The sequence below is a fragment of the Centroberyx gerrardi genome, chromosome 17 (genome assembly GCF_048128805.1).
Source record: "Centroberyx gerrardi isolate f3 chromosome 17, fCenGer3.hap1.cur.20231027, whole genome shotgun sequence".
Taxonomy (NCBI): domain Eukaryota; kingdom Metazoa; phylum Chordata; class Actinopteri; order Beryciformes; family Berycidae; genus Centroberyx; species Centroberyx gerrardi.
Window position 1 is genome coordinate 29,548,075 of NC_136013.1, and position 9,040 is coordinate 29,557,114.

Genomic DNA, 9,040 nt, shown 5'->3' on the forward strand with positions numbered 1-9,040 from the left:
GCACAAAATGTCTGTTATTACTACTGTTACAGCCATTTATAGCCTACTGCGCAATGTGCTGACTTTCTCCCCTAAGTGTATAGTGTAGGTATAATTGCACCTTTTGTACTTTATGTTGATGTCCCTTTGATGTACTTTGTGTTGATGTCCCTTGAATGTGGCTGGTGTAAGGTTCCCCTCGGGGATTAATAAAGTACCTACCTACCTACCTAGTTAATTCCATTGACCCCTAAATAAAGTACAATGTATTTCACATGGTGTAAAATTACTTTGTGGCCTCCACAAAGAGGGGAAACAATTAAAAGCAAGGTTAGGTTTGGGATCATTGATTGTTATTACTAAGTAGCCTAGATAACGTGATAGCCCTGGAACCCAGCTCTGGACGTCTGACCACAGCGCTTATGATGCAGATAAGAATGAGGTCACACAAACATCATATTTTGAGTTGGATGGCTGTTTGGTTTCTTGCCTGAACCCCTGAAAGGTAGGTAGGTACTTATAATACATAGGCTAAGCACAAACTCTCTAGTTGGTAGCTTGTCTCTTGCGGTTCTAACGGCCTACTCCCTGAAGAGCAGAGGCATGCGCTGGTGCCCTTGACTCACACAAAGTACGCGCCACCTGCTGGACAAATGCACACTACACTTAGAGCACTAATAAAATTGATGGGGTATCTTTAGGAAGTACATTACTCTTGCAAAAAGCACATACATATGAAACACATAAGAGTATACCAGGTCAGCTGCCAGTGTGTGGTGAATATGCTGCGGCTGGTGACGGAGCAAACGGGACAAAATAATGGGCAGAAACGCAGTGATAGCTGAGGGAAAAGACAATTTTGCCTGTACTACCTTACATAACTTAATTTAACATGAGCTTCATTAAAGTGTGGTGATAAAAGCTTGGCATGTTTATCCTTGATTGTGTTGCGGGCTCTTCTGGTGCAGTGTTTGGCTTAAATGTCCTGGATGGGAGAAAAGTTTCTGTGGCGGCTTGGGCTGTTCTCATCACTCGCTGGACGGCCTTATTGTCCTGAGCAGCAACCGTATTGTACATCAGTGTGTTAGAGAGAGTCCATAACATAATCCCAGAAACGAAGCTAGATGCAGGGCTTATACGTAGATATCAGTGCTTGAGGCTAACATTAAGAAGACCTGAGCCTAGACCCAACTAGCTAGGACACAGTTACTCATTGCGCGGCTCGCGAGCCTCATGCGGCTCGCCAAGCTTTAATTGGTGGCTCGCATGGCAGCTAATAATTATATGATAACGCAGCCAATACACATAATTCATAAAAATACTCAAACAGCTAAGAAGATGGCAGTATAGGCTACAAACATGGAACTGTCAAAACCTGCTCAGACCTACACTAACTCACTGCAGTGTTGCCAGTTTTGGAGGCCCTCTCAGCACAACAATGACATAGTGCTGTTGGACGGGTAAATAAATAGTGGGCTGGTGTAGGATAATTTGGGGTGATTAAAAAATATGTTATATATATATACAGTACACTGCACTATAAGCATGCAACCTTTTCACACAATATTTGGACTTTTACTAAAATTAATTTATATTGCTAAAGGGGTGGAAACTGTCACAAATCTGGCAACACTGCACACTTGCTTAGTAGCGTTAGTTTGGCTATTGCAGCGTCTCATGCTAGCTAGCGTGATGTGCACGGACAATAAAAATGGATCGATTTCTAATCAAACAAAGTCGCAAACCAGATGGACAGACACAACGTGGTGTGACAAACGAGGAAAATGAAGACTCGGAGCATGCAGCAACCGAAAATCAATACGAAGACGCCGGAGAGGGGACTAGCGGGCAGACAGCAGGTGTTCCGGGTAAAAAAAGAAAGATACGAGCCATACAAGATGAGCATAGGAAATTTCAAGAAAAATGGACAGACGAATTTTTATTTGTCCTCCACGGATCCAACCCTTTGTGTTTAATATGCAAACAAACCCGCTCCGGTTTCAAGCGAAGCAATTTGGAGCACCATTTCCAAACCATGCATCCAAAATTCAATGAAACTTATCCACCTGGGAGTGAACTCAGGAAAAGAAAAATCGAGCAGCTCACTGCTTCGCTTTGTGTGCAGCAAAACCTCATCCACAGAACAACTTCTACAGCAGAGCGTTTAACTGAGGCGTCTTTTGAGATCGCATGGATCTTGGCTAGGGCGAAAAAAACCTTCTCAGACTCAGAAATAGTAAAAGACTGTTTTTTGGCTACAGCAGAAATACTGTTCACAGAATTTAACAACAAGGAAGCAATTTTAAAGCAAATAAAGGGATTACAATTGTCCGATTCAACCATTATGAGGCGGATAGAAGACATCAGCAAAGACACACATGACCAGTTACTTGCTGATCTGTCGGCAGCGCCGTGTTTCAGCATTGCGGTGGACGAAAGCACCGATGTGACAGATGTTGCTCAGCTGTGTGTTTGGGCGAGGTTCCCGAAAGAAAACTATTTTCGAGAAGAAATGTTGTGCTTAATTCCACTCCTTGGCCAAACGAGAGGTGAGGACATTCTGAATGCACTTCTGGCATTTTTTGATGAAAGAAAACTCAGTTGGTCAAGTCTTGCAAGTGTGTGCACAGATGGCGCCCCAAGCATGCGAGGCAAAGAGAAGGGGCTTGTTGGTCTCATGAAAAAAAGAGAAGAAATGCCCAACTTTATCAGTTTTCACTGCATCATACATCAGAAGGCACTGGTATCAAAACTCAGAAATAATGAATTCCAAAACGTGATGCAAAGGGTTGTGCGTGTGGTAAATTTCATTGTCTCCAGAGCACTAAACCACAGACAGTTCCGACAGTTAATTGAAGACTATGACACGGAGTACGGTGATTTAGTGATGCATAGCGAGGTGAGATGGTTGTCCCGTGGAAAAGTGCTCGAACGGTTCCTGAGCCTCCTCCCCGAGATTCGCACTTTCCTGGACAGCAAGGGGAAACACGAGCCAGAGTTGGAAGACCCACACTGGATCATACAGCTGGCCCTTCTGACTGACATCACCAGTCACCTGAACGCTCTGAACTTGCAGCTTCAAGGGAGAGATAAGCTTCCAAGCAACATGCTGAACGCAATCAGAGCATTCCAGAACAAAATAACTGTCCTGTATATACCTGACAGAGAATTCATTCACTTCCCAAAACTCAGAGCTGTCACCACAAATGACCCATCTCTGCAGCAGCACTTCAGCCACCGAGGATTTGTTGATGTTTTGGAAGAGCTGAGGGGAGAATTTGAATCCAGATTCAGTGATGTGAATGAGCACAAGGAGATTTTCAACTTTATTGAAAACCCCTTCCATGTGGATGTATCCTCTCTCACTCCAACTATCACACAGCTCTGTCCTTCTAATCGTGCTGCTCTGGAAAGTGAAATAGTGTAGTTGCAGACAAACAACATTCTTGAAGTTGAACTCAGAGCAGGTGTTGGCCACTTCTGGAGTTTGGTGTCTGAAGCAGATTTTCCCACTTTGAAACCACTTGTACAAAAAGTGATGTCCTTCTTTGTGAGCACATACACATGTGAGTCAACATTCTCAACCATGAACACTATCAAGAGGAAACAGAGAAACCGGCTCACCAACGCACACCTTGAATGCCTCACAAGGATTGCAACAACAAACTACAACTATAATATGAAGAAAGTCAAGGAAATGCATGCCTGCTTCCGCTCATCCCAGTATTAAGGTAAGCCTGTTTTTAATCAGGATTGTATTGGCTGCATTACATATTGTATGTTGTGGGATGACAAATTAGTATGCAGATATGCTTAATGGTTGGGTGGCTTTTGGTGTTTTGTGAAAGTGGCTCTCCTATTGACTTTGTCCTGCCAGTGTGGCTCTCATGGAAAAAATAGTGAAGATCACTGAGCTAGGACATTTCCATATGAACAGAATGATCCCACGCCATGAAATAAAAACAATTAATCTGTAATGAATACAGAATATTAACACACCGTTTCCCCGTTACCACAGTGTTACCACGGTGTTCTGACACGTTTCAGCTCATGCTCTTATTTTGAAAGGCTTATTGAGGCGTCGTGACATCACATAGCAAGCAATACCCCTGATTGGCTGACTACATTTGTGGATCGTATTCACACTCTCCGTGGTAAAACAGTGTCAAAACTATTTGTAGACAAATGCGAAGCGATCCACAAATACACTGTGATCTTGATGATGCTGTTCTGACACTGCTGCACCGTGCTTATACCCACCTTGAGAAGCCCAAGGCATATGTCAGGTCTTTGTGGACTTCTCAAGCGCCTTTAACACAGTGCAACCCCACCTGATGGGTCAAAAGCTGCTCCAAATGGACGTCAATTCACATCTGATCCTCTGGGTCCTTTCATTTCTGACAGGGAGACACCAAGTGGTCAGAATCAACGGTCAGCTCAGCTCTACTCGAACCATCTCCACTGGAGCCCCACAGGGCTCTGTAATTTCACCTGTGCTCTTCACTCTGTACACTGATAACTGCAGGAGCTCAGACCCAGAAATAATCTACATCAAATACTCTGATGACACAGTCATTGTGGATACCACTAACTCTGAAGGGCAGCTCCAATCTGAGATGGACACATTCTCAGAGTGGTGTAAGGGGAATTGCCTTGACCTCAATGCCTCCAGGACCAAGGAGCTGGTCATTGATTTCCGGCATGGACAGTCCACCATCCCTACACTGGAGGTCAATGGCCAGGCCATAGAGAGAGTGGAGGCATACAAATACCTTGGCACCACAATTGACCACAAACTCACCTTCAAACCTAACAGTGAATTCATCTTCTCCAAATGTCAGCAACGCCTCTTCTTTCTGAGGAAACTCCGTAAACTCCAGGTCCACCGATCAGTTCTACTAGCTTTCTACAAGTGCTTCATTGAATCCATCATCACCTTCAACATAACAGCCTGGTTTGGTGCTTTGAGTAACATCCACCGTAATCCTCTCAACAAAATCATCAGAATGAGCAACAAAATCATTGGACTGGACCAAGAACCACTAAGCAGCATCTACAGCAGACGGTCTAAAATGAAAGGACTACAAATAGCCTCGGATATCACACACACACTACACAACCAATACAGCCACCTACCCTCAGGCCGCAGATACAGCCTGCATCTTAACTGTTTTAAGCTGCACTTGTATGTTGTCCACTCTGTGTTTGTCGTTTGTCTGGATATATGTTGTGTATGCACTGACGCTTTTACACAAATGAAGTTCCTAACGGATAAATAAAGTTATTTTGAATTTTGAATTTGAATTTGATCCACAAACACAGATTTGACACTTGAACGCTGAGCATTACACAGAATTTGTACGCGTGTCTTGAAACAGTGGTTTGAAAATACAAGTTAGACTGTGTTTGTTTGCAAATTGTGAAGAGTGCATTTGTAGATTGGTTACACCCAAAAACAGTGGAACAGTAGTGTCAAAATTCTGAAAACAAATGCGAAACAATCTACAAATAGAATACGACCTACACGCGCAGACAAATCATTTTGCATTCATTCAAATTCTGGTTTTCAAGTACAAGTCACTGAATTCTATTTGTGGATCATGAGTTGTTTGTTTGTGGATTTTGAATCTATTTGTGGATCATGTTTTATATTTGCGGATCATGAGTTGTTTGTGGATTTTGAATCTATTTGTGGATCGTGTTTTATATTTGCGGATCATGAGTTGTTTGTGGATTTTGAATCTATTTGTGGATCGTGTTTTATATTTGTGGATCATGAAGAGTTTGTTTGTGGATTTCAAATCTATTTGTAGATCGTGTTTTGTGTTTACAAATTGTAATATATATTTGTGACTCATAGTCTTTGCATTTACAATGATTTTGACATCGATTTACACCCAAAGTTCTAAAGTTGTTTTTTCAAGACTTCTTGGCCGCAGTCATACGTAAACGCACAAGTTTTGACGAGGTGGTGCCCAGTACTCCCTACTCTACCCGGCCACGTTAAGGATTACTCATGATGGAATTACCAAGGTGTTCGACTCCCCTGACCAAGCTATGGCCTTCGTGGACGGTTTGGGAAGAGGACACCGCACACCATGATTAAACATCGGCTACTTGGCTTGGCGATCATCGGCTCACTTTGGCTCTGTGCCATCTCCGCTGACTGGCAGCGGGACTTTATATGTGTGTGAGTAATTACGGCTAAACGACAACTTTTTACAATTTGTGCTCTGTTACTTAAGTGGTGCAGCTTCAGCTCACACGAAGAAGGAAATATAAGAACTTTTGCATGTGGAAAGAGAAGTGCCTCTCCCTTTTCTTTTGTTTTTTTTTACTGTTTATTTATGTAATGGGGAGGCAAAGGACAGTGTATTTAGAGACACGATAATCCCCTGGTTGGTAAATGGGGAAGCCCCTTTGAAAAGCGCTGTTAGTGCTCTTGTTATTTGTATTATAGTTCATTTGTTCTCTGTCGCTCAGCTACAATCTCTTCAGGCACACTATCAACAACAGGGCTGCATCTTTTGGGAGATTTCATGACTACAATAAGATACTATGGTTGGTAACATACTGAGGCTGTGTACATGGAATATTAAGGGAAGTCACTCACCAGTTAAGAGGAAAAAGGTACTGTTAGCTTTGAAAAAGGAAAATGTTGATGTAGCACTTCTACAGGAGACACATTTAACAGACATAGAACACCTAAAACTGCAACAGTGTGGTTTCGAACGTGTATTTTTCCCCTTTCACTACTAAGAGCAGGGGAGTGGCTATCTTAGTCAGGAAGAGCCTATCTTTTAAACTGATAGAGTGTATTATGGACAACTATGGGCAATTTGTGCTTATCAAAGCTGTTATTCACGGAGAGGAATTTGGTATCCTAAACGTGTACTGCCCTCCAGGTCACCCCCTTAACTTTGTCACAGATGCAATGTCGAAGTTAACTGATTTGCCGACGGAGAATATTATTATGGGAGGCGATTTTAATTGCCTTATGAACCTGTTGATTGATAGATTTCCTAGTGGTCCCTTGTCTGCCTCTCCACAGACGAAACGTATTGCTGGTCTTTGCGAAGAATTGGGTTATGTGGATGTGTGGAGAACACTTCACCCTGCAGACAAAGAATACACTTTTTTCTCTAAGTGCTATTCGAGAATTGACTACTTTTTCACCCCCAAAAACATGCTGAAATCGGTTGTCTCTTCCAAAATTGGAAATATTGTTATATCTGATCATGCAGCTGTGTACTTAGATGTCGAACCTAAAAATGCTAGGGGACAGTCTTGGCACTGGAGGTTGAACCCTTTCATTTTAAAAGATCACAAATTCGTAGATTATTTTACATCAGAATTCAAAGCCTTTCTTTCTCTTAATTCTCTGTCGGCCAGTAGCCCGTCTTTGCTCTGGGAAACCTCTAAGGCCTACGCGAGAGGGTTAATAATTTCCTACACAGCCGGTAAGAGACGTAAAACTGCAGAGCAACAGAAGGTGTTAGAGGCGAGACTTACTAGAGCAGAGAAGGACTATATTAGGATACCCACAGGGTCCAAATTGAAAGAAATCACAGCCATTCGCTGTACATTAAACTCACTATTAACACAAACTGCCACGGACAAATTAAGATTCGCAAAGCAAAAGCTGTTTGAACATGGAGACAAACCAGGTAAATATTTAGCATATTTAACAAAAAAGCGAATAGCCTCTCACACCATTGCCTCAGTTATGGGTGGAACAGGGACCTGTACCACTAACCCTGAAGTGATTAATGACACTTTCCGTGATTTGTATAGTAATCTGTACCAATCTGAGCAAAGCGAAGATGCACAAACATTAATGGAGAATTTTTTTTCCAAGCTCAATCTTCCTAATCTAGCCATTGATGAAGTCCCGCCTTAATGCTCCAATTTCTAAACATGAGGTGCAAGAAGCTATCAGGTCACTTTAGAGTGGAAAGGCGCCAAGTCCTGACGGGCTCACTAGTGAATTTTATAAGGAATTCAGAGACTTGTTAACAGATCCCTTTTTAGACATGCTAAACCATTCATTTGATACTGGCCTCCTACCTCCATCTCTACGAGAGGCCAACATCTCTTTAATTCTCAAAATAGGGAAGTGTCCAGAAAACAGACCTACAGACCAATCTCACTGCTTAATGTTGACCTCAAAGTCATATCCAAAGTCCTGGCAACTCGTCTGGAAAATCTTCTGCCTCGCATAATTAAAGAAGATCAAACAGGCTTTATTAAAGGCCGTAATTCTGGTAATAACATCAGAAGATTACTAAATGTGATTCAGATATGTCAACGGCGAGCAATAGATGGTCTAGTGGTCTCCTTAGATGCAGAGAAGGCCTTCGACTGTGTCGAATGGCCTTATCTGTTCTTTACCCTGAAGCAATTTGGTCTAGGCAGCAATTTCATTAAATGGGTGACGGTCCTTTATAACCGCCCGATGGCAGCAGTCATAACCAATGGGGTCAGATCGGGAAACTTTGAGGTCCTGAGAGGGAGCAGACAGGGGTGTCCACTGTCCCCACTGCTATTCGCGTTGGTGATTGAGCCATTAGCTGAAGCGATTCGGTGCGACCCTGCAATATCTGGGCTGGTTGTTGGCCAGAAATCTCATAAAATTGCTTTATATGCTGATGATATTTTATTATTTTTGTCTAATCCTGCTGCATCAGTTCACCGCCTTATATAAAATATCACCCAATTTAGTGCTTTCTCTGGGTATAAAATAAATTTTTCCAAATCTGAAGCTATGCCTTTAGGTGGTCGGCTTCAGGTGCCTAGCTCTCCTTCTCCCTTTCCTTTCAGATGGTCCCCCACAGGATTTGTGTATTTGGGAATATCTATCACACCGGAGTTCCACCAGATGTTCTAGGGCAATTTCAGTCCATTATTTGATAAAATTAAGCAGGACCTGGAGCGTTGGAACTCCCTTCCTATATCCTGGTTAGGCAGAATTTCACTTCTAAAAATGAACGTTCTCCCTCGTTTGCTTTATCCAATGAGAATGATTCCCATTTTATTCACACATAAAATAATTCGTAAGATA